Here is a 27,459-nt window from a genome sequence, read left to right as displayed (position 1 = left end):
ATACAATATCTCAACACAGTTGCAATGTATGGGCTGTCACTGCATGCTGCTGCACAACATTTTTTTAATAACAATACTGGAATCCAATCCAATTTCAAAATTTATTTAAATCAAGACCTTTTAAATCAGTGACTTCATTCAATAACCTAAATCTTATTTATGTAAATTACTGGTTAGATTTTATTTTATTTTTTAACATTGCCTTTATGAACTGTGCCAGTCTTGGTAAAAAAATCTGTTTAGATCTCAATTTCCATATTTTCCAAGTGTGAAGACTTGAAATGTGAAATCTTCAGAATCTTGAAAGCTGGTTAATGACATTAAATAACATTTAAAGGTAATGAGTACGCTACTACTTTTGAAAATAGAAAACTTTGACACATCAAGAAAACAGCAAAAGCCCTGCAAAAATATAGCAATTAATTAGCATTTTTGGTCTCTCTCAGTTAGGTATGGAAAATTATTTCCTTATTTCTTTATTTCTTTATTTCCTTATTATTTGACAACACAATAGTCCCTGGACATCACCATGCAACATCTTCTGCCTTTCCTTTGACACTTCTGTAATTATCCCATGATTTATTAGATCCTTTGAAGTACCAGGGGTTGGAAAACTTGTGCCCAACTCCAGCCTCTACTTCCAGAGCTAACATGCCGTATTTCCTTTCCTAGCAGGAAAAAAGTACTTGAAAGTACTTTTAGGAAAGTAGTACTAGTGCTAAGTACTTAGCAGGAAAAAAAAGAGCTTTTCAGGAGCAGCTCTTTTGTCAGTCTGGCTGCTCTTACCAGCAAGTGGTTGTCTGGCCCCGGATAACGTGACAGGAATAATCTGTAAAGAGGACCCATCTTATTAAAGTTGTGGCCACCTACTTTGCTCCCTTATTCCATCTGGCTTCCCACACATCCTGCCTGCCAATCCTTTATTGTGCTAACAGGAATAAATAAGAAACAAACATGAAATGGCAGGCATAGTATTTCCCTGTCATCCCAGGAGACATAAAAAATTGAATTTTCAGAGGTGGAACAAACAGAAGGTCCCCATTTAAGTTTGCAATTGGTTTTTACGGGAGCGCAATGGGAAGTTGAAATTTACCTTTCCCTTAAAATACATAGATTTGTACTCAGCACTGATCACCATTTGTGTCTTTTTCTCATGAGGTGGAAAAGCACATTTTTTCCACTCCTTCTGGTTTTCCTGGTTACTTGAACAAGTTACTTCTTGAAATTTTTATGGTTTGTGGCATCACGTTACACAAACATGAGTTATTATTGATGCACCATGGCTTTGAACCTCTGAGAATGATAAGTAGAAAGAAAATCCCCTTTTGATGTAGCAGTTGCTGAAAATTCCTCCTGAGGTCACTCCTCTGAAGAACAGCTCTCTGTTCACAGCAAGGACAGACTTGTCAAGGAGTATTTTAATGCCGTGGATAGTTCCTATATAAATATTAATTGGTTGATCCTGCACGAGCAAGTGCACCACTAAGTTTCCACATGCTAATATTGAGTAATCCAATGAGTCAGCACCAGTTACAAAGACTTTTAGAGGCTGGACATGCTGGGTTCAGCACCATTTCCCCCCACCTCATGGCAATATTGCAAACTTCCAACAATTTTTACAACAAAGCTATGAAAAGTAGACCTCATACCAGGTATCCACATCTGTTTTTTCTCAAAGTAATTGCATGCAAATGGACCAGGGACAGAGGATTTAACTACAAAGCAGCAGCCCATGTTTCAGAGGTGAGAGCAAACACTCAGCTTTGGTCCTTTGAACAATAATCAACAGCAGTCTGTGTACCTCCAGCTGGAGATTGAAAAGGAGGAATTTAAGGAGTATACCCAGTTTCCTGTACAACAGCATGATGAATATGTGTGCATAAATATCCACATAAAAAGCCTGTGAGAATTGTGGTTGTCCAGGCTTTGGGGTGACCTCATTCTGGCCTTGCAGTACCTGAAGGGAGCCCACAGGGAAGATGGAGAGAGACTATTGACAAAGGCCTGGAGTGACAGGACAAGGGGCAATGGCTTCACACTGACAGAGAGCAGGTTTAGATTGGATATTGGGAAGAAATTCTTCCATGAGAGGTGGTGAGGCCCTGGCACAGGTTGGCCAGAGCAGCTGTGGCTGCCCTATCCCTGGAAATGTTCCTGGTCAGGTTGGATTGGGCTCAGATTAACCTGGGCTAGCAGAAGGTGTCCCTGTCCATGGCAGGGTATTGGAAGTGGGTGGTTTTTAAGGTTCCTTCCCACCCAAACCATTCTATGATTCTATGATTTGTACAAAAACACCCTCACACATCTCAAAGTCCATCAGCCTCAGAAATCTGCATGAGCAGCCAGCCCAACAAAAGTGACATTCCACTTTTCCAGGGGTGCAGAAAAGAAATGCATTGTGCTAGCTGTGTGCTCTCAGCTGTAAAACTCCAAAATCTGAATTGCAGGGATGTTACAGATAATGGATATACCCTGTCAGACTGACCTTGCACAAAGAGCCATCGAGGTGGGAGGGAGGCAAGGAACAAAGAACCACCAGGATGAGGTGGAACCTCTTTCCCTGTTTGTGGCCCTAAGGGCTGAGAGGTGAAGGACTGTGGGTGTGTTCAGAGCACACAGGCCCATGGCAACAGCAGCTTTAATGAGAGAAGTATTAAGTGCCTTTGTCACCTATTAGTGAAATGAGGATAAAAATAGTGTTAGGTCATGTGAAACTGCACAGAATATCGTTGTGTATATTCAGGCAGTTGAAGCAACCAATGAACTGTTAGGTTTCAGCTGCTTGGTTTGTTTCAAGTATGATGACCCTTAAAACAGATGAAAATATATTTGTTGATACTGGGCATTAGACACCCTTCCAAGCCACAAATGCACCCCCCTACTTCTAACCTTCCCAAAGGGGCACAACTGAGGTTACAGATTTAGGTGCCTGCCATTTTAGATGGCTGGTTTTGGAACTGATAGAAAACCCACAGTGTCACATGAGTGATTTTTGATGAAGCTCAGATTAGACTCAGGATGATTTGATATCTTAGAGCACCTCAGTTCAGCAAAGGTTTTACTGGGATCATTAGTAAAAACCCAATTGTTTTGGAGTTTTTCTTTTTTTTTGCTTTTTTTTGTGGTGGATTTTTTTGTCTGTTGTAATAATGTGGAGCTACCTTGCTTTCTATCAGAAGAGATTGTTTCTTAAAAATTGCTCATGAAAAAGAAATCTGTAAGAATTCAAAAAGGATTTTCTCAAACAGATTTCACATTACACAAGATAAATTAGCTAATAGGTTTTTTTCTGAACCTAGATTATCCTTCTAACCTGTTTTCCTGAGAGTACAGCTTCACTAGAATGCTAAATCGTGGTAAATAAATGTGCATATCAGATCTGAATAATAGATCCAGTTCAAAACCAGAAATAAACATTTTATTTCCTGAAGCACTTAATGCATTTTTCCTAAATAAAAAACATCCTCTTAATATACTGTGAGACTAACATGTTTGGGATTTGCTGTTTGTTTTGTTTGGTTGTTTGTTTTTAAATTTTATTTTGAAGTCAATTAATACATGCCTGACCTCAGAAGAATATTTTCTTTAATTAGAAAGTGCTCCTAGCTAGAGATGTCAAACTCTAGTTTCAAATAAGGAATGCCTAGCTAAACAAGCGAAAGAGGAAAATCTCTTAATCCATAACTTTAATCATAACAGATATTTTACATAACCAAAAATGTACTTAGTTCAAAATGCTGTCCAATTCCAGGAATAGGGAATAATTTACTTGAAGTGAACCTGTAAAGGATAATCTGACTGCTGTGTTTTAGCCCATGGAGTCCTTACTCTGAAGAAAATCAGCAAATACATACAGGAAAAAAAAAAAAGCTTTAGAGTGTTCAGTAAATCCCAAAAGAAATTGATTTTTTTTTTTTAAAGGTGAACTGGGAACTAATGAGATAACAGACACACTTAATCCAATGTCCTTTCATAGCCATCATGGAGGGACCTAAATTTTCTGACAAGCTTTGTCTGTCCAAGCTCAGTGTGGTTTCTTTTCTGGTAAGAGATGCTACTCCCTGGCTGCAATGAGAACAAGCAATTTCAATTGAGAATCACTGGGCCAATTACAAAGAACAATTTGTACTGTGAGACTTTTACAGCCAAATGGGAGCTCCAGTTTAGGAGCAGAAACATCACACAGACTGAGTTTTATGCTACCTCATAAACCTTGAAATCTTTGGGCAAGATAAAACAATTCCTTCCCAGAATCCCATGAGAGAGCCTGAGCCCTTGATGTGAGGGCAGGTCGTGGTAGGTGACTTTGAAAAAACACTGCTATTATTAATATAGGATAATAAATAGTTTTGCTAGGAAAGGTGTAGGGTTACATGGAAACAGGGAACAGCTGAATAGTATTAAATCAACAAAGCCAGCCTTGTGACTCCACCGGTCCTAATATTTATGAACTTGTGTATCCTGGAGAAAACCTGTCATGCTCTTCCCTTGCTTTGCCTGGATTTGGAACCCAGACACCACCCCCATGCCTGCCCCATCCACTTCCACCCCCTCAGTGCAAGGTTAGTGTGACAAAAAAGTGTTGGACTGGCAGGCAGGCCAAAGATTGTGTTCCTTTTCACCCTTGTACTGCACAGTGACCTCTGAGAGCTTATTTAGATTTCCTTGGCTGTTCTCAGCCCCAAGAGGAGTTTCTCTGGCCCCCTATGGATCTTCAACCCTGCTTTTCATATAAAATTATAGCATACAGCCTGTTCTAGAAATAGCTAAAAGACTACAGACAAATAAATGGCAAATATCTACTTGAGAAAAAACAAGAATGACCAAACACAGAGTTTTTCCTTTAAGGTACAACATGGAATTTTGTTCACACACAACTAAGCAGAAGAAGAAGACACTTTAAATATCTCTGTGATTACAACAAGGCTTCAAATATGCTTTCCCTGACAAGTTAACTCCAATTTATTAATTATGTCTATATCTTAACTGACACTCACAAAAGTGAGTATAATTGAATGTGTCCACACTTAGGCATCTTTAAATTGTGTCATCACTGGGGCTTCTGTGGTCCTTTGGGCTACATATACCTGAGCCCATCTCAGAGCTTTTCCTGGGGTCTTGTGGGAAGATCCTTCTCCCCCTCCCACTCCAGAGAGGAAAGGAGATTGATTTAACCCCTGTCCTCCTTGCAAACCACTGAGCTTTTTACATCCAGCAATAGCATTGCCAGGCTTCTACCTTTCACCTCACCCTCCATAAGAAGCTCCACTTATAAAACACAGCCACGGTCACATGAGGCATTTAAGTGCATGATCAGAATCTGGGTTAAAGAAAAATCTGTGTCCCTTCCATGCCTCTAGCATTTTGTTGGACATGAGCACCCTGTGTTAAGACTAAGTATATTACAAGTCTTTAGTGATTTGTCTACATAAAGAATTACACTGTGAATTAAAAGGATGGAAAACAAAAAGTACCAACTATGAACAGTCAGTCACTTTGATGCCCCTTTATCCTGGAGCATTGGAAAAGTATTTCTTAGTGTTATTTCTCACAGGAGCACTAAAAGTGGTTTTAGAACATAGGGAAAACACAATCAGTTTTCAGACAGACTTTCTAAAGCACAAAGTGAACCCTGGCATCAGTGAAATGTCTCACCAGAGGAGTGAGCGTTCCCGAGGGCATTATTTCACCTAAACATCCAGAAAGCATTTCAGGGCTTACTTGCTGAAATATACATTGGAAGGAGATTTCTTTTTTTGGAGTTTGGGGCAGGAGGGAGATTGTGCTCCTATTTCCCCCCTTTACATATCTAACATTTCTTTTACTGCAATTCAAACACACAATGTCTGAAAAAAAGCAGAGTTTATCAGTGAGACACTGTCATTCCCCACTTTTGCCAGATTTGTTTGGATTTATGAGTGAGGCATTGTCTAGCCAGGAAACTGCAGATACCAATTAAATCAGTGTAAAAACTGATACAGCAAAATCTTGGACTCACATTTGAGTAGGAAGCAGCTGCACTGTGTCAAGATGTCACTGACCTTTGTTATTTGTTAGCAGTGTCCTGGCCAAGTCCCTGCTTTCACAGCAGTGTCTAGGAAATGGCATGTGGGAGCATTTCTCACATGCTTCAGGGTAACTTTCAGTGCTTCCACTCCCCTACGCACACAAAGAGGCAGAATTTCTCTGGAGTGCCTGAGAAGAGCAAGTGGATTCTGACCAATGCATGTGGTGGGGAGATCCTTCACAGAACGGGCAACAGCATCACAAAACACTGTGAAACATTGTGAAATGTTCACAGAAAAATCTCAAAAAAAATTCCAAAAAACCAAACCAACAAGTTCGAACAAACAAAGCTTTACTTCAGCCCTTTGAAGGTGTGACCTCAGATAAATAGTTAATTAACTCAAGATAAAATAAAACAAATGCCACTACACTGGGACAGCATGAGATGCATTCATTTAATCACATAGATATTGAGCTTGTTTCACCAGTCCAGTTTAAATCAGCATCACACAGACCAGGTCCAAAGTGCTGTAAATTTACAGGTAGAAAAAGAAGTGCCTATTTGTCATAAAGAGCATATTGTTGGGCCTCATCTGCACATAATCCTCCACCAGAAGAACTGAAAGGGTATTTTTAGATCAATTTATTTAGCTGTGGTATATTAATTTTGTTAGCTGTGGTATTGTATCCATAAATCTATGACCTGCATCTCATTTATTCTAATGTGGGGGTTTTTTTTGCACTACTTGGCAATAAAAATCAGTCTTGAAACAGGAAACAAGCACAATTGAAGTCAGTGGGGTACCTCATGTGCTTACAGCACTTTCAGCACCTCTGAGAGCTGGATAAAAGTGCCAAGTGACACAGAGCAGAGCATTACTGTGCTACATCCCATGTCCACACACATGGGCCTGGCCTGCTGGGGCTCAAAGAAGAAACAAAGGATGGGTACAGCTGAAAGGAGAGAACCCGGAAATTGTGCCAAGCTAGAAATTGTTCTCTCTGCTAAGTAACAACTCCTTGAAATGGAAGAAGAGAGAAATGAGACAAAGCATGATATATGGCATGTGACTCCTTCTAGCTTTGAAAGGCAGGCCAGAGAAGGGATGTGGTCATCTTTTGCACTAAATCCCACATCTCAAGCATCTTTAGGTAGGCTTGAACACTTTTCTGTGGAGCTCAGAAGACAAGAGTCCCATGGAGCTGTGGCTTAGCAGTCCTTGCATTCTCTGTAGGAGAACTTGATTTGTATGGTGCTAACTTTGCAGATGGGCCGTGAGCATCTGGGATTCAACTTGTGTCCATACTGTTGTAAAATGTTGAGAGTAAATATATGGTATTAGCAGGAACAGTTTGTGGTCATTCAATGGTAAAATGTCTTCAGCCACGGCTACAAATGTACCTGCACTCTCATGCTCAGGATAACAGGCAGACTGTTAAATGGTTATATCTTTGTGAGAAATGGCTATTCACTTTTCATAAATTTAGAAAGGTTTATTAAACCGTATCAAAAATATGACAGAAGACTGAATAGAGAAAATGTTACGGTGCTGGGAGCAAAGGATTTTCCCCACCATGTGCTTGCCCACACAAAGGAGGTTTTGCCTTTTAACCCTTTAACCCCTCTCAAAGTTCTGTCCATCAACTCCTTCTTTGCTGTCCAATGGTGGAGTTTACTTCCTCAAATCCTGACTGAAGGTCAGATGTCCCCATAGTGACAAGGTGACCCTCCCAAATGTCCAAGACCTGGCTGTCCCTTGATAACAACACAAGGGGTAAAACATCTATAAAACTTTTCTTTACCTATATCCATGGTACTTGTCTGTTAATTGTGAGAGTCAATAATTGCATTATTCATCTATCACAACCTTTGATATTAAAAAAAACAGGCTGTTAGGAGACAGAGCTTGAAAAGATTGTGCTAAACTCTGTGATCAAGCACCACACCAGGGTATTCACATCTCCTTGGAGCAGACCGAAAAAGGAAACATAATTTTCACCAGCATTTCTGTCCCATCTATTTTTTCCCACCGCCTCCTGTGTACTGTAACAATGCATTTGGGAAAGTAGGTGTTCATCCCATACCTCCTGATCAAATTTTGTTTACTGCCTTCTTTCCCAGACTTCAGATGAGTAATGGAGATGCCTGCAGTGGCCGTGAAAAACCAAGTGGGGGTGGTGATGGGGGCACCAGGGAAAGGACACACAGGGCTGGCAGCCATGCCCTCTAGGCCAGCAGCACATCCCAGACAGGCCTTTACCTTTCATGGAGCTCAGCACCCCATCTCCACCTTAAGAAGGAAATAGATCAGAGCAGGGACAGCCCAATCCCACTGGAGCACACCCAGGGCAGCAGCTGCTAAATCAGCTCTGAAGGCAGTCAAAGGTGGGGGAGGAGGGAAAGAAGCACATCTTGGATCCTTGAGAAAAGGGAGTAGAGTGTGCCCTCTATGGCTCAGCCACCTCTGGCAACCACAGGGGACAATTCAAGATTTCAAATTCAATACAGAGCACAGCCTGCCTTCACCATGAAGCTGCAGAAAGGCAGAGGCCAATTCCATCCACTTGCAGCCTGCTGGGATTTGACGGCCTTCAATAGTGCATTAAATAGGATGGCTGAACCCCTTCCTTGATCATCTCCCTCTTTGCAATTCCTCTTTCACACCTTAATCCCATTTCTGTCCAGGCTGCTGGATCAGCAGGTGAAATGCCCTTTAACTGAGCCCTTAGCTGGAAACATCAATGTAAAAGCTACTGTTCTGACTAATAAGGTGATTTTACTCACATAAAATCAGTTTAGTAATTTCAGAAAAAAAGTTTGAAACAACCACAACAGTGGGGTCTTGGCATGGTACTTTGTAGCATCAGGGAAGGATCTTTAAAGAGTGAAAAGTGATTGGAGATGCCTGTGAAGGAAATGCTCCTTTCTTCCTGTGATGGATGATCCCAGCAGCACTGAGCCATGACATAGGTAGAGATGGAAGGAATTATTTTGTACCAGATGAAGCAAATCAATGTCTTATTCTTAATGTGAGAAAAGCTCAAGAACTTAAAAGGGGTTTGCATTCAGCTGTTAACAAAAGTAATGCTGGTAATGTAAAATAACTTCCTGTAGTGAGAACTAATTTACATTCTAAATAGGGTTAAAATGTGGGGACTGAAGTGCTAAATATTAGGAAACATCCTTCTGGATTGACTAGCAATTCAGAAAAGGAAATCTCAGCCAATCTAAAAAGCCATAATGTTTCAAAAGGTGAGTCCTGTATGTCCTGCATCCAAAAATCCACAGAAAATTTTTGCTTTTTTGTACTGATTCATCCTTGCAGCATTTCATTTAACACACTGGTTTGTTACAGTCAGAGTCTATTATGAATACAGTAATATTTTAAATAACGTTTTAGAATTTGCACTGTGCTTATGCAAAAAAAAAATCAGTAACTGAGGTGTGTTTACTTAACATACCATCAAACTCACAATTTGCAGGGGAGTCAGACTACGTGTTCACTTATGGTTTACTCTCCTTTACCTTGTGTGAACTTTCTAGCACTTTGCTTCTTAGTTAGTAAATTGATAGGAGTGACTCTAAATCCCTGTACTGCCAAAAGCTGCAAGTGATTAATTCTCTGATTCATTGCCTGGTAAAACAGGGGTTGTGACAGCTCCCAAAACACATCTGCGTCTATTTTAGGAGTAACAAGAGTGTGTATTAAAAATGTATGGAGGTGTATAAGCATGGATAAGGAGCAGCAACCATTGACTGGACGATCAGCCACAACCCAGAACATGTCAAGCCCCTTAAATTTGAGAATGTGGGTGAAGGAAAATGACTGCTGGTGTCAAGTGGTGCCTCAGCTGGGGGCTGAGGCAGCTTCCGCAAATTCACCTCCTGTTTATCCCACTCCTTGTTTATTTTCAGAGCCTGCTTGGCTTGTGGCTGTGAGAGGGGATGTTAAAAAGCAGCTGACAGGCTCAGTGAGGTTTTCCCAGCTGGCCCATGAGGAGGACAAGCAGAACAACAAGGGGAAAGGGGAGAGCTGTAGGGATCAGCACCTCCTGGATCACTGGGCACACCTTGAGCTGAGGGGCTGCAGGGCAGCAGAAGTCACAGTCAGTGCCTTGAAGGCTCAGCTGCCTTCAGCTGAAGGCAGAAGATGGTCCTCCTTTCTCCAGGCCACTGTGTCAGTGGCAAAGAGTGATTCCTGCTTTTGAACTTGGGAAGAGAAGATGAAGCAATGACTCAACCAGCCTGGGCACTCCAAATAATGCCATCAAGGTGAGTCATGAACAGGTGATGTCTGAGGACTGCCTGCCCCCAAAAAATCCAAAGACTGCAACTCAAGGAATGAATCTTTCCTCTGAGTTTAAGGAACCATTTGTGTCTTTTTCCTGTTTTCCTACAGGTTGGACTATCCCCTGTTACCGTTCTCTCTGACATTTTTGAAGTTCTAAGCATGTGTCTGAGCACACACAGACAAGCTCTTATGAAAAAGACATCTGTCACCATTTCCTAAACTTATATGCTATGCAATTCCTGCTTTCAAAATTGCCATGCATCTAGCAGGGAGAAGATCTGGCAAAGACCATGCTGCACTTGGCAGGAAGAAGTGAAATCACCTAAATACTACAGGATCAAAAAGCAAGTAAATTGAGAGAGGTCACATCAACCATATCATATTCGATGCATAGAGACCAAGAAGTCTAAATTTGCTTCAAGTACCCTTGGGTAAACAAGTTTGGGTTTGATGTTAAGAACGTTTAATTAATTCAATCATTTTGCTGAAAATGTTCCTGTCAAAGGTATAGCATTAAATGAATAAGTGTTTTCTCTAGAGATTAGTGTTTTACAGATCTCTCTTCATGCCCTGTTGCTTTCATTACATAATTATTGACATGATTATATTCATTTGATGTCTTTGCTAAGGGACAGATCTCCCCAGTTTCTCACTTAATTGATTGATTTTCAGGCAATTGCAATTGTGACTGTTATCTGCTCAAATTATTGATTAGAATATCTGAACTTTGTGATACATTTGTATGATTTTATAGACTAGGAGGTAATTGAAAAAGTAATAGTTACTTTCAGAGATGTTTTTCACCATTTTGAATTGTCTTGGGCTTCTAGGAAAAGATCAGCAGAACAAGAGAGGCTGGGTTCAAAGCTTTTTCACCTCCCAAGAACAGCCTCAAGTACCTACAGAGCTGTTCTGAGCTACCATCACTCATCAGCCTTGCTGAGACTTGTCACCAGCAGAGCTCAAAGCAGCCTTTCTGAAAACTTCCAGGGAACTTCAGCGCAAATCCTGTTCATTTTGCCAGAACAAGTGAAGTGTAGAATGTATCAAGTAGGCTTGTTTCACCCTCTGAATAAGATTATGAGAAGGGGAAAGTTCATTTGAGAAGTAAATAGGACTACAAAACACAAAAAGTTCATTTTTTGTAAGGGAGGGGGTTCTTTGTTTAATGCAAATGTGGCTATAACTGTGTTTAAGACCTTTGGCTAAATTATTATCCTTTTAAATAATTCCAGACAACAAAACTACAAATTAAGAACCCTTTTGTACCAGATAAAGCCACCTTCCTCAGGTCTGTGAGCCAATCCACTACCATACCTGGAGCCAAGTACCAAAGCTGAATATGAAACTGGGAAATACTCAGGAGGACCTGCAAGACTTGAGCCAAAGAATGGAAGAGCGCTTGGGAAGGCTTGAAAAAAAGCTGGAGATATCCTGAGGGTCTAAATTATTTTAATGGCTAGAGACAGGCACCTCCTGAAAGTAAAAATTCTCCATAGAGTGCTGAACACAAGAGACCTTTAGGGAGGGAGATTGGTTTGAGGAGCTGGAAGTCTGATATGTCAAATCACACAGAGAAAAACAAAAGGAAACCCCACAGTTACCAAACCAAGCACAGATAGTTCCTCTCAGGCCACAACATTGACACTTCACTGTAACAAAACACTTAATCCTGTGAGTAAGGATTAGGACTGCACAGGCCCTGTCCAGAGAATTTGTTGCTACAGATTGTTTAAAATTAATTGATTTCCTTTCATCAATACTCTATGAGAATGATTTGTTTTGCTCCATACACCTAAATTTTGCTAGGAAAGGTTAGGTTGTACCAAGTAAACACAACTAAATTGTAATAACTTGGGGAAAGGTTTTCACTGGAACTGTGATTTAAAGAATTTTTTCTTCTTTGCTAAGAATTAAAAATGTTTGGTTTAAAATACTGTTCCTGACAATATAAAGGACTTGTGAGGCCTTGATGGATATCTTGGTTGTTCCATGTACCTATATCCTTATATAAGAATGGGGATACCTGGCTGAACTGAGTGTGCACATATCCCCACAACCTGTTCCTATACACAGCCAGAGCCTGGACACTGAAGTCCTTCCTCCTCCCCTTCAAAGAAAAAATGAGGGACAACAAAAGATTTCCAAACACAAAAATTATGGGTTTTGTTTAACTGTTCCAACAAACCTGTAACAGAATGCAACTATTTGAATAAGGAAAAGTTGTTTCTTTCCACCTAGTGCAAAGCCTGATTTCAGATCTGCCCTTGGCATGTCAAGGTCCCTTGTCCCCTTTCCTGTTCTGGTTTAACCCCACCCAGCAGCCACTCACTCACCCTTTCACCACAGGAATCAGGAAGAGGATCAGAATGGTAGAAGTGAGAAAATTAATGGGTTGAGACAAAGACAGTTCAACAGGAAGAGCAAAAGCTGTGTGCACAAATAAACTAAAACAAAGAATTCTTTCACCACTCCCCATGAGCAGGCAGATGTTAAGCCACCTCCAGGAGGGCAGGGGTCTATCACACATATTTGGGAAGACAAAAAGCCATCACCCCAAACATTTCCACCTCCTCCTTCTCCCTCCCTTTTATATACTGAGCATGATGTCAGCTGGTCTGAAATGTCCTTTGGTCAGCTGGAATCACCTTCCTGGCTGTGTCTCCTACCAAATCCCCAAGCACCCCCAACTTCCTTCACCAGCCTGACAGTAGGAAAAGAAGAAAAGGCCTTGGCTCTGCACAATCCCTGCCGAGCAATAACAAAAACATTTCTGTATTATCCCCTCTGTTTTCAGCACAAATCCAAACCACAGCCCCATTCCAGCCACTGGGAATAAGATTAACCCTACCCCAGCTAAAACCAGCAATCTTGCTTTCCAAAATCACAGAATAAAACACAAAGTTTACTGGAGGGATGAAACACCTCTCCTGTGAGGAAAGGCTGAGAGAATTGGGATTGCTGAGCCTGGAGAAGGGAAGGCTTTGGGGTGACCTCATTGTGGCACTCCCTGAAGGGACCCCACAGGAAAGATGGAGAGAGGTTCTTGACAAGGGCCTGAAGTGACAGGACAAGGGGGAATGGCTTCACACTGACAGAGAGGAGTTTTAGATTGGATATTGGGAAGAAATTCATCCACCAGACCAGGTTGCTCAGAGCCCCATCTAACTTGACCTGGAACCCCCCTTCCAGGGATGGGGCAGACACAGCTGCTCTGGCCAACCTGTGCCAGGGCCTCCCCACCCTCACAGGGAACAATTTCTTTCCAATATCCAACATAAACCTGCTCTCTGTCAGTGTGAAGCCATTCCCCCTTGTCCTGTCACTACAGTTCCTGATGAAAAGTTCGTCTCCAGCTTCCTTGGAGGCCCCTTCAGATACCAGAAGGCTGCTCTGAGCTCTCCATGCAGTGGCCTTGCTACCCAAGTGTGGGCAGCACTCAACACCCGCAAGACATCAATGTAAGACTGATTTGTAAAGAAGCTTGAAATCTCCATATTCCCTGCATTTCTCCGGGAAAAAAAAAATTAAAAAAGGGTATCATTTTTTCCAAAAGCTCCAAACACACATAATTAACCTTTAGAGAAATCCATAGCATTTATATGGGGTAAAATTAAAAAACACATCATTCATGTGATTAACATGTCCTTCTTGCCTTGTCCCACTCCTGCTTCCTCCTGTCATGTGTCCAACAATACTTACACCTAATTATTATTGGCCTATTACTCTTAGTAGATCACAGTATTTCTGAAGAACTCCAAGACACCTAAATAATTACATCTCCTTTGGGTAAGATGCAACTCAAAATGTAACTTTTTCAAGTGTGTAGTCACCATACTTTTCCTTCAAGCAGAAGTTACTCATTACAATTCCTTGTATATTACACCGGTGTTACACAGTACCTAGGAGCCCTAGGTGAGGCTTATTAAGAGAAAAAACACACATTTAACTGAGACACAGGAGGGTTTGAAACCAAGCCCCTGTGCCTGTACATGTCCTCAGCTGCTCTCAGGGTTTGCCATCTTTAAGTCACAACCACGATGGCTCTTTGGATTCCTGAGATTGGAACTTGGCAAAAAAGCAGCTGAGGTGTTTTTTGTTTTTTTTTTTCTGCAGGAGGTGTAATCTCTCCAGCCTGTCTCCCAGGCAAACCTCACAAATGAACCGTGTCCAGCCATATGTAGAGAAAGGCAGAGTTTTGAGGGTGACAATCTCTGAAATGAGCTGGTAATTGTGGCCCATTGTCAGGGGCAGACACCACACAGGCATTTTGTGCACTTCTGCATTCTTGGTTCTGAGCCAAACAACTGCTGGGAAAAGCCAGATAACAACCATGGCCTGCTGGGGGCTGAGATGCAGTCTGGTACAAGTGCCTGGCAGCCTGGACATATTAAATGGGAAAAGAAGCCATCACTAAGCTCCAAAGCGAGAAAACAATTCCCATTAGGCCTAATAAAAGATGAAGAACTTAAAGGTCTACCAGAACAAATGAATTAGATAATGAAACTCTGGAACTAGATCAAAACTAGCAGGGGGAGGAAGGGGAAAAGAGCAGAACTGAGATCAAATAGCAGCTGTGGGATGCAAATCAGACAGAATATCCTCCAGTCAGGCCCAGAATGAGGCAGCATCTGGCAGAAGGAGGCAGAAGGGCAGTGGGAAACCAGGAGAGAAGGAATGCAGAGTTTGGGAAAGCTGGCTGGATGACATAGCATAGCAGAGAGTCAGGCTCCAATGCATCCAGCCCATTTAGGAAACAGAAATCCAAACTTTCCACCAGAGGAGGAAGACAAGGAAAAGAAAGGCAAGAACCAATGAAATGTGAATCAACAAGACAACACCAGGAAGCAAGGCTGGATATGCTGTTAATATTCTGTGGGACAATATTTACACCCAGAAAGATCAATGTTTTATAGTGAATTACAACAAACATGGCATGCTGTAAATAGGGACTGATTTCCCTCAGAGTGTCATATTTGTTGTTGCAGTGTCTTTTAGGCTAATTCCTTTCCCATTAGCCAGTTTTGGGTAATTTCCATTACCCAGTTTTCCATTACCATTTCCCAGTTTTGTGGGAAAGCATCTAGGATCTGTTGTGCCCAGAAGTGCCCCTGATGAGGGGAAGAGTCACAGGTCACATGTTCAGGAATTATTTACCAAAGAGAGATGTGATCCCAGTTTCTTGAAGATACTCAGGTACCTCTTCAGGTGCATGACAGAACCTCTTTCACAGGTTAGGCTTTCTAAATCCCATGAATATTTTAGGGAAATTAAGGCTGAGAGTGGTTAAATATTTTTCACTAGGACTTCAGATAACAAACTACCTAAATCCTATTTAAAATTCTAATGCAAGGGTTTACTGAGATGCCAATATGTTCTGTCTTTTTAACACTGGTGGGATAGATTGAACTTTTACACTTCTGCAAGGAGTTATCTGTGTGTTCAGGATGAGACAGAATAATCTTTAAACAGGATTTCCTGAGTCAATGAAGTTAACGCAGTCACAGCACAACAGCTGACATCATCCTTTCCCTTTCTCTCTAATTTCTCTCTGCCTATTTTTGTCCAAAATCATCAGAAGAATAGAAGATACCAGGAGAAAGAAAGGCATCCTGTCCTATCACAGCAGAAATGAGATGATTGGCCTGAGATCACAAATGAAAACCCTTGCAGTGAAAATTTTAAACAAGTAAAATTCAGGGTTTGTAGCAAATACAGGTTTATTTTATTCTGCTCCATTGATCCCAGTAATATTTATCTGAAGTATCATATTTTTTCTATTCCTTGTTTCAAATAAAGTTACTTATTTGAATCAAATAAGCACTATTCAGAAATGAAGGTGGAATATGATTTTATGTTTAATGCCAGAATTTTGTTCTTCCATAGACTGAAAATTGAGAGTTCCAGCTAAAAGGATCAAAAGAAAAATGAAGCAGCTGGTGAAAGAGGACAAAGTGTCTGCGTCAAGAGCTAAAGAATGTGGCCTTCAGGAGACAAGCATTTAAATGAGAATTTAAAGCTTCAGAGCACTAAACGCTAGAGCACTTTACTTTCAAAGCAAAAGAAACCATACCTGTCATGTTACAGAATAAGATGTTTTGCAAAATAAGCAATTGGACAATGGGCCTAGGTGGTACTGATTAATTATTTGTATCTGTACTTTACTTATCCTTTGTTATCAGTCTGTACAAATGCTGAAGGTCAAGTCTGTACAAATGCTGAAGGTCAATAACCTGTATCACAGGCTGGAAAAAAAAAAGAGATAAAATTAATATAAAAATGGGTATAATGAAGGGCATGGTGTGTACACTGAGTAAATGGAATCTCAGCAGTGAGGTCTGAGTTCCCACAATTTTCCCGCACATTCACTGTCATTTCAGCATCAGACTGTTGCAACTTCCTCTTATATTTGACACATCACAGCCTGGATACATGAGCTAGAATCACACTTACATCTCCTACATATAGAAAGAAAACATTCCAAATGTCAGGATATATATATACACCCTAAATTGTCCTTTTTATGGTAGCAGCTCATGTCTCTTACCATCACCTTTTTGTGGCATGAGACACAGTGTATATTCTCATTGATTTAGTGTTGGAGATAAGACCTGTGTGTATATTCTCATTGATTTAGTGTTGGAGATAAGACTTGTGTAATCTTCACTTCTTCATCTGCCACTGTCTCCTTGCAGGGTCTTAAGTCACATGTTCCCCTTGGTGCCTCAGCTTGTCCATCCAAAGAAATCAGTGGAACAAGGAAATGTGCAACAAACACAACAGAGGCATTTCAGATGTAAGGAGAGAATGTTCACTCATGAGCTGGGGCAGTCCAGCATTAAATAGAAAGTTCTGCAACAGAAGATCTTGCTCACAAAACAGGGGTGTAAAAGACAGGTACAGTAAATAATTATGTGTGGTGGAAAATCTGATTAGGAAGGACACTTGATAAGTTACTAAGGGACTTGGCTGATATGTCCTCCCTCATCAAGAAGAAATTCTGCTACCACATCAAAGTACTTAAGCACTGTCCTTGAAGGAAGAACTGGGTTCTCTCAGTGCTTTGTTATGCTTATTTCCTTTTCCTTCATGTGGAAATATGCCTTCCTTCCACTTAGAGCTTCCTGAGGGCTGTGAACTTGAGTCAGAGCAAAAACTGTTGCAAAGAGCACAGTCTTTCCAGCAGAAAAGCACCAGCACATTTTGTACAATCACATATCCTAAAGGACATATTAAATTTGGTGTTAAAGCTCTGAGAAATCTATCTCTGACTGAGAGAACCACTTTTGCCATGCCAAAATTGCAGGAGAACTACAGTGATAAGTATTCCTTTTGTTTTGTTGTTGGTTTAGAGACTCCCAATAATTGAATGAATATATCCTTTCCTTACCTCCTTTGACCACCTTTGCTTCAGCATCGAGTCCTAGTGAAGACCTAAAGTGTAACAACATCACAAAAAAAGAGAGAGAAAGTCTGGGGTAGGAGGAGGAGTAGAAAAGGCAGGTGTGGCTTGACAAGCGATGAGGAAAGAGGCTTTCAGGACACAGAGACTCAGGACAGCTAAGCTGACCCTGTATCCCTGAGAAACAGGGAAATCCCACACCAGGCAGGGAAAAGCATTGCTGAGCCACTGGAGCACACAGGAGTGAGCAGCAGGCACACTGGCATTTCAGAACAGGCAGGCTGAAGTCATGAGAATGTGAAACACCATCTGAGAGCAGGCATTCTATACCAAATGCAAGGAAATCTCCATGGAATCAGCTCGGAGGCATGTCAGGAGCATGACCAGCAGGGCTGGCCGGAGTTCAAAAGGCTCCACAAAAAGCCTCCAAGTGTTGTCTCACAAGTCAGTGTTCATTAGAATTCCATGATTCCCACCCACCCCTTTAATCCTGAAGAGGTGGCCTCTAGCACCTACCAAGGTCACAAGAGCTCTGCATCCATGATTCCCTTGGGAAGGGCTAGCTTGACAGACAAAACCAAAACCACCACCTGCTTGCTGAAGGTGGTGCTACAAATCAGTGCTGGACCCTACAGGGGTCTTTAACTACTTTAACTGAGAGTTAAGTTTAACTACTAACGGAGAGTTCTCTCAGTGCTGTACAACAAGGAGAGTTGTTCATTCTTTCCTGTTACCAGAATATTGTCACTGGGCAGCCTTCACAAACCAGTTGAAGTAAATTAACTGAACCAGAAAAGTGGCCCTGGCAGCATCAGGAGCACAGCAAATCACTGAGTGCTTTACAGCCCCCATTTGAGAAGTAGGGTGATTAAAGCATTATACAAATGAGAGGCAAAACAAGTTGCTGGGCACAGCTCAACTGCAAGCAAGGCTTTCTGAGCAGGTGGCATGGTATCAGATAAGACAAGGGAACAAGTAAGTCAATATGTAAGGCTAGATCTCCATAATCCATCCTAAAAGTGCTAGAATACCCTTCCCAAGGCCTGGATCCCCATTCCTTCTTAATAGCAAATTCTTGCATTGCTAACACTTTTAGAATAAGCTTCACAGCACAGCGTGTTTCTCCTAAAATGCTGGGCACTAATATAAAAAATGCCACGTCACAAATTCAGCTTCTCCTGAATAAGCAGTAACTTTACACAGGAGAGCCCCACAATTTTGAATAATTGCTTGAGACAAGAGCTGAATGAAAATTGAAAGCAACTCCTTCTCAGGAGAAATAACTAAATAAACCTTTGAATACTCTCTTCATTCTCAGGCTGTAGGTAACTTTAAAAAGTGAGAGACTGGAAAGGAACATTGAATTCACCTCCAGCAAAAGCAACCACTGGTGGATTCCAGAAATATGTATTTAATTAACTCTTTTCCCTGGAGTTAAAAAAAGCTTTCAGAGTATGAAGCCATAACCAGAGACTAAAAAAAGACATCTTCCACTCAACATTAATGCCCAAGGCTTTATCTAGACTAATATAACCTTTGATTTTCAAAAATGCTTTTGGACAAACAAGTCCTGCTAACTTATTGGGAGAGTATGACATGTACCAAATTCAATTCCCTGGATGTCCAACCCTCATCACTCAGCCAAAGATGCTCTGGTGCAAGACCCTGAGCATTCACCCCTTCCTGGTGCTTCCTGATTCAAAGAAGAATGTTTTCTTAGGTACAGTGCTCTTAACTCCTGCTAATCAAAAGTACCTTAAAAGATCACTCTGAAGAAAAATAAAAACCACACAAACAAAATAGATAATAAAACTGGATTTGAATATGGAAAAGATGAGATTAACTACATACAGAGCCTGAAGTAGTTACCCTACAAATTGTTGCTTCATGAACTGTCATTGCTGCTGATGTTTTGCTTCTGACAGAAAGGGCATTGAAAAAATGAAGTGGCGTCAGTAGAACAGTTCAGCAATGATTTTAAAGGCAAATACAGCCACATGGTCAGATTCAGGTGCAACTGGAGATGTTTTCTATATTTTGGAGATGGGCCAGGGTACCAGGACTGTGGTAAATATTTCCAGAGGGATAAAATTCACAATTCAATTGAATTGAAATATCAAGCAAATGAGGGACTGCAGTGTATAGATCCAAACCTTTTCCAGGCACCTCTTACAGGGAGGATCAGCCATCCATGTAGACAATGCAGGGACATGGAAGGACTGGGATGGACCCTCAAGCAGGAAGGTTGCCAATATTTTGAGAAGCCAGCACAGGATCTGTCCTTTCTCTGCTCAAGCTGCTGTGTGCCTAGGCCTGTTAGTGCACGGGCACTAAAGTCACTGCACATTTTTTTGGGACAAGGAGGAATAAAACTATTACAACACTACAGGAGATTGCTGGTTGTGGAGTGGGCAGCCTTCTGTAAACACAGAGAGACAGGATCTACCCTTCAGGATTGCACACATGGGATTTAGTGACTTTTGGTCATTTTTGACACCTTGTGTCATTCAAACACACATTGCTTTGAAATCAAGGAAGGAGCTTTCTCAGATGTCTTACTGCCCAGCCACAAGTTCCAGGTTCATTGCTGAGCATGGCTTCACAGCACAAGTTACAAAGAAAGTCAAAGCAGGTGTCTGGAGATTCATCCCTTTCCTGCCTTAATGACCCCAATTCTCTCACCCCTCACAATGACACCACAGTTACTCCAATTGCCCTTCTATCTGTACAAAAATATTTTCTTTTCCTCAGCCATGTTGGAGGCTGCCATTTGCATGATTCACCTGTTCTCAGCTCATCCTAGCTCCAGCAGTACTGTTTTTCCTGAGATTGGCAGTGTACAGAGATCTAGCTGTGCATAACTATCAGAAGACACAGTCTGTCAGCTAGAAAAGAGCTATAAAATCCAAAATGTCCTGTTCTTCTCCAGCAAAAGGGGCAAAAAGAGAAAAAACATCTATTTATGGCTTCCAACTGAAAAGGTCAATGAAAATAATCCCATTTGCTTTCACGGATTTTGGAGGAGATCCACAGATTTTTATTTTTAGGTATGAAAGGATCTATTGCTGGTTGCTTAAAATACACCATGACTGACTCCTCATCCACGGGACAATGTTTCTCCCTTGCCTTTGTTGCTCTTTGATAATCAAAGGTCCTTTTGGATTTTTTTTTTTCCCAGAACACTCTTGTTTTCCCCACCACACACTAAATACTTTGTTTAGAGAGGTTTTTTGGAACAACATTTCTTCCCCTTCTCCAAGGAAAAAGGCTTCAGTGTCCCTTTAGAGAGCCCTCCCTTGTGTGGCTGAGCAGCTGAGCCTTTACCCATCCTCTGGCCACATTTCTGAGTGTCAGACAATCACAGAATCATGGAATCTTCAAGGCTCGAAAAGACCTCCAAGATCATCAAGTCCAACCTTATTCACAGAATACAGCAGCTGTAATGTGCTCTGCAAACCACAATGTCTAAAAAAATTTGCTGCCTTGCTCAGATTGCTCACTGACAGGAATCTCCTTGGATTTCTGGGCTGGATCAAACCCACCAGGTCATTTGCACTCCAAACAACTGAGAGCCTGTTTTCTTTTCATTAGCTGTTCCAGGAATTTGTTTTGTACTGCAAACAACACAGACAACACACGTTATCCAAAAATCTCTTCCCATATGGAAGAATGTACTTTTCCATTCCAGTGTAAATAAGGTGCTGCTGTGGGAAGTCCCCCGAGGCTTTAAATCTAATCCATATTCTGCCCACTGGGGTTATTTGGCCAAATAGAAATTAGACACCCTGGGACATGAGCCCCCAGGACATCTCAGTAACAACTGAAAGGATTTAAAGATTTGTCATAATTATGGTGGGCAATAAATAGCTGAGCAGAGTGGCAGATTTCTGTGGGATAGGGAGCGACCCCATTGGGAGCTGCTCATGATTATGTGCCCTCTTCTTCCCCTTTTCAGCCTGAGCTTTTATGTGCACCAAGAAATTTTATGAATCAAATACCCTGTTTTGATTAAAACTGCACAAAAAGTGAAAGCACAGTTTATCCTAAATTCATTTATTCCATTCTGGTGAAAACAGATAAACCAAATATTAAAAAAAAAATAATATAAAAATATTATACAATGCACCAGGGTCTTATGACTGGAATAAAAATATCTTCAAGCATCCTTCCAACTGAATTGTGCTGTTTATGCTGTTAGCAGAGACAAGTGTTTAGTTTCCATGCTACTCAGGGTCTGTGGATCAGCCTCATTTTCAACAGTGGCTATCATTCTTAAGGAAATATTTCTTTCTTGTACTGCCAAGCTGAAGTCAAACCAGCCTTCCAGCACTTCAGTATGTAAAAATGTGTATTTATTCTCCCATACACTTTCTGTCAGACTGCATTCCTACAGCCTGAGAAAACAGTGCACAAGCTAAATAAAAGATAACACAAAAATAATTTCATAATGAACTATTAAAAATCTTTTACAGTGGCAACTACACTGAAGAATTCCCTTTCAATAAGAGTATCAACTCCTTTTCTTATTAAAGAAGTTCTGAGCTCTAACCAATATTTCCTTGAGTTTTGAGTTGTGTTTTGCTCCTGATGGAGGGATCAGAGATGCAGTTATGAGTGAGCAATTCTTGACAGCTTTCAGGGATCTCAGATACAAGTCAAGGGAGATAATTGAGTCTGCTCTGAAAGGTGATAGGACAGCTGGATGTTACACAGAAAAAAAAAAAAGCTCTGATTAAATGAGGACATCTGGTCAGCTTCCTGTGGGAAATTATTCTAATTTTAATACCAATAAAAGCAATCCAATATATCTAGAAGGTTGACCCTTTAAAGAGCCAGACACTGAGTGTTGAAGGCTGGGAGTCATCTCAAAAGGAGATCAGTAGCAAAAGTCACTGCCAAGGCCAGGGAGTAAGACATGATCCCAGCAAAATCCTGCTTGCAGGATTCACTTTTTAATGATGTCCCGATCTATCTAATTTTATGGGCACTGCACTCACAACACCGAGAGGCTGCCAAGCTCCCACTACTTGGTGGGACATTTAAGGAGAAAACAGCAATTCCATAGGGACTGATACTGCAACATTTCCTTTCAATAGGATAGTATTGATGGTGTTGCTTCTTTATAACATGGATGACCCTGGCTTCCTGCTTCCTGCTCCCACTGGGAAGTCCTCAGCAGTACTTGGAACTTCATCCAAAAATAGATTACACTGTAATTATATTATTTATATTTATGCCAGAACTGCTTAGAATGAAGGGAGTGTTAGAGAAAATTGGCTGTAATCGCCTGCTATTGGCATTGTTAATTATTATTGAGTGGCTGTAGTCCACAATAAGAGAAGTCATGTGAAAACAAGAAAAATCAACAGGAAAGTTAGTCAAGAGGAAGAGCTGTTCTTTCTAGCACACAGACACGACAACAAGGCACATTATGAACTGGAGCCATCTCATACTGCCTGTGGGTGCCCTGCCAGTACTCAGAGCAAAAATAGGACTCATAACACCAACATCTGACTTTCAAGACTCAAGGCTGCAAAGGCTTCTGCTGGCAGCTGCAAAAAAGATACAGAAATAAATATAAATATATAGCTGAAGCAGAGGGGAAAACAAAGGAGAGTCTCAAGGACACTGAAGTACTCCTCATGCCTGGGAGAAAAACTACGTATTTTGAAGAGGAACTTTCTGGATTGTTGTAGAGCTGCAGAACTATCACCACTTACTAGCACCAGAGATATCCAGACAGAAGAGAGAGGTGATCCCTCCTTCAAAAAATAGAAGCATGGGCACATGCAAGTGAACAGATGGGAAAGGATTGTCGGGGTCTGTGCCTGCTGTCAGGATCAATCCAGCTAAATATCTTTATAAAACAAAATAAAACAAAACACCACCACACCACCCCCCACCTCCCCCCCCGCCCCCAAAAGAACAAACAAATAAAACCCAAACAAAAAAAATAAGCTCCTTTCTGGAGCTATACTTTTATCCCAGGTTGTAGGAAAAGAAATGTCACAATGTGGTGACCAGCAGGGACATTGGGTCTTCTTAACTCAGAAACACAGAACCATGAAAATTCTCAGAAGCATGGAGCCACTGATTGAAAAATCAAATCCATAAAGAGAATGGACACAGGAAAATGTCCACAGAGCCCCCTACATAAACAAGCACAGCAAAGCAGCACGACAGGACTCTGGCTTAATTTCATGCCCTACATGTCCCATGTCCATGACCCAACTCTTCAGCACCCCCCAAATCCCAAGTATCCTGCTCAGAAACACAGGTCAGATTCTATCCCTGCTGGGCCAGTCCAAGTGACCCACGGAGGGCAGAACCTCCAGGGAACAAAGAGAGGGCCTTTGAACATCTGTGGGGTAGGAAAATAAGGAAATAAGTTTTCTAAAGGTAATAATTCCTTAGGGAATCTTTTAAACTTGTGTTCCCCCAGAGAGGTTTGGAGGCAAATAATCCCAAACCACATCTTCTGGCAAGACACCAGTTTGTTAGGTAAATAATTTTGCCTCAAAATTCCTTAGCACAAATTTATCACTGGGAATGGGAAGGATGAGAGCTAGCACTCACCGAGCAAAAGTTCAAATCTTTGGTTTCTTTCAGGGGGTGACATTCATCTGCATAAAACAAAGTATCTTGATATTGTGCATTGGGATTAGAGGACTATCACCATGATCTAAAGACAGAGCTGGGTAATTTTATATTTCATGTACTTCCCAGGAGCCCTCAGAGACTCTGGAGATGGAAAACCAATATAGCAGATACTTTGTGACTAACAAAGAGCAGAGACAAACAGCCCCCCAGAGCACACTGAATTCCTGATAAGAGGCAATTAATGCAGAAGGAACTTGGGGAACAGGCAGGGATTTTGAAGAGAGACACTACAAAAGAAACACATCTCAAATAAAAAGGGTATCAAACTCAAAGTGATTGTGAGAAGCAGGTAAGGCTCAAAAACTTGCTGAATTACATTAGTAACATGATCTGAAGGATGAGTTGCCAAGTCCGGTCAATGTGCTCAGGAAATATGGCCCTGCTTTTTATTCACATTCCTCCCATCCTTTCACAGATGAAAAGGGAACAGAAGGTATGACACCAACACCTGAGTAACATAAACAGGCTGAACAAGCTGCATCCCCCCCTCCAACAATCCTGATCTGAAAGGACAGTGAAAAATTAGGGCTCATATTTGCAACCAGTGCGCTCAGAATATCCATCACCATGGATGGAATGAAAAGACAACAAATACTCCTGATATAGATCCTCCTTCTTCACCTCCAGAGGATAAGATGGTTTCTGATGCCTTCATCTCCTTTTCCCTTCATGAGACCTGTTAGGAAAAATTAATTCGTCTCATTTCATCATCCCACAGACCTCTTTAAGTCTGTAAAAGAGTACTTCAGATGACCCAGTCTGGAACAACAGTAACAATCACCTGCTGGAAACCTCAGACATCCTTTTTGAGAGGCCACTGTCCTGGGATAACAGGCAACCAAATCATATTTCTCCTCTAGATATGGCAAAATCCTGACTTGATCCAGAATTTTCAGTAAAAAGACTTGCAGATATAAAACAAAAATCTGGGCCAACAGATTCAGGTGCCCATGGATGCAGCTGGGAAATGGTTTCCTATCATACTCACTATTTGGTATAGTGATTTTTACTGTTTTCCTTTTTGAATTAGGATAAAAATCTAAAGATTTCAAACTAAAGATACTTTTTAACAATCAATTAGTTAGACGAAAGTGGTTTCAAGCAGGGAAAATAAAGGAAAAACACAATGAAAAAGGCTCAGGACTGTTAAATCGTATCACAGGCCATCTTAAAACTTTTAACTGACAATGTAGTTGAATTTTTTCCAAAGCTAAACTTTTCTGTAAACATCTGAGTTTTTTTAATCAGCATTTTTCAGAAATAAAAACAGACATCAGCAAATGCTTTAAAATGTAAAGCTGCCATGCTAAATGTCGAAGAAATATAAAGTGCTTATATTTAAGAATTCTCATGACAGTGCAGATGAAATGTTTCAGAACAGAGTGAGAATGAGAAAGAAGTAGAAATTTACATATTTATTTGTCAAAAACTAGTCAAACATTGTTATTCATATTGCATCCTATACAACTGTGGTGTTTCATTGTTGGGTTTTTTTTTTTTTCTGATTGGAATTATAATATATAGGGATATTGGTAGGGATAATTCATGCTATTAATGTATGGTATAAAATATTGTGAAATCCAAAGCATATCTTTTGACCATCCCAGCCGGGAACAGCTGTCTGATTTAGATTCAACTAGTTCCCGGACACAAGTTAAGGTAACGATCAATGCCTTAACGTAAGAATAGAAGCTTCCAGGGCGATGATCACCGGTATCCCGTTGGGTTGGGAGCGACCCAAGAGCGATTATCGCCCTGCTGATTGCATCTATCAAGACAGTCAGCAGTACCAAACTGATACATCTGAATACATGGCTTCCCCAGAGGCCGTTGATGCCGATGGCACACCTCTGCACATGGAAAGAAACAGTGATGCATGTGAAGAAACACAAAGGAAATTCGGAAATTCGGTGATCTTTGCCTCGGGCAGAATAAACTGTATAAAACCTTGCGGTGCGAAGCAGGGAGCGTGAACCGAGGGGGAGATTCTGACACTCGGGAGGTCAGATCCGTGTTCACCCAGCGTCAACCCTGGGCTCGACGCTGTATCTTTGGCTGTGGTGGTTTCGAAGACCAAACTTCGGTCTCACAGATAAATTAATAAATCTTTGCTAAATTTTTGATAATTTTGGCTCACGATTTGATAATTTATAACAGGATTTTACTTTGAAAGCTGCTTTTTAGAGGTCCCACCTAGTAGAAAGTCTGCAAAGATGATTTTTCTATATTGTTTTAGACACAAAATCACCTTAATTTGAAATCATTGCCCAGTCAGGTTCACCATACTCAACGGTCTCCTTCCCTGGAGTCCTGGGAGGCATCTCCCATTTGGGGAAGTGTGGTGCAGGAAGGAAGAAAAATCACTCCACACTGAACATAACATGTCAAGTTACATATGAAGAGCTTGAAGGACTCAGGAGCTCTAGTTACTTCTATATAATGTGTTCTACTTAAAGGTATGGTCTCGGAAGGACTTCACCTTTATTTTTAAAATTAGAATCATATTAAATGAAAAGACAAACTTGACAAAGATAGTGCAGACCACTGCTTTGCTCAACAGGCTGTGGCAAGCATTCAAATTCCAGTCAGAACTGCAGAAATCCCTAACACTGTCAAGAAGTACAACTCCTCTCTGATAGAATATACTGAAAATTTTATGAGAGAAAACCACAGTCAATTCTTGTAAGATCCATTAGAGTTCCTCTTTGTCTGGTTGACATCTGGAGGAGTACAAGTTTTCCAGCTATTTATCCATGCCAGTAAATAGCAGTTTACTACTGTTTCCACCTTTAGAACTGGAGAAATCATACTTTCCACCTTTAAATCATTAACCTCTGCAAAACTTTCCTGCTCCAGCATTCAGCAGAGAGAACCACCAAAAATATATGTATGATGCCGTAATGACAACTCAGTTGATGCTACACCTAAAATCACACAGTGCAGAACTTTGTGTACCTTGCTGAGTAAAGTGTGCAAGGAAAACTGACCTTTACAATATTCTGCATTTATAAACATCTCAGAATTAGGGTGCCTGCAAATCAAAGCCAGAAGTGGAGCTCCATGTTGCAGTAGAGGTGTTATGATGCCCAGGAACTGGAA

At 41.0% G+C, this 27,459-nt stretch overlaps 1 protein-coding gene across 5 annotated transcripts in view; it reads right to left on the bottom strand.

Annotated features, from left to right (window-relative positions):
* The window catches only part of LOC129119895 (potassium voltage-gated channel subfamily A member 5), a 197,799-nt gene that overhangs the window by 106,672 nt on the left and 63,668 nt on the right, over positions 1 to 27,459 (bottom strand). Inside the window, exon 2 of one of the 5 annotated variants that reach the window (XM_077178433.1) lies at positions 24,982 to 25,036. The exons of the other annotated variants lie outside the window; for them this stretch is intronic. The gene's annotated coding sequence lies outside the window, so the exon portion shown is untranslated. The remainder of the gene's footprint in view (positions 1 to 24,981; positions 25,037 to 27,459) is intronic. 5 annotated transcript variants of the gene reach the window in all.

The sequence above is a fragment of the Agelaius phoeniceus genome, chromosome 5 (assembly GCF_051311805.1).
Source record: "Agelaius phoeniceus isolate bAgePho1 chromosome 5, bAgePho1.hap1, whole genome shotgun sequence".
Lineage (NCBI taxonomy): Eukaryota > Metazoa > Chordata > Aves > Passeriformes > Icteridae > Agelaius > Agelaius phoeniceus.
This window is presented reverse-complemented; position numbering and strand designations above follow the sequence as displayed.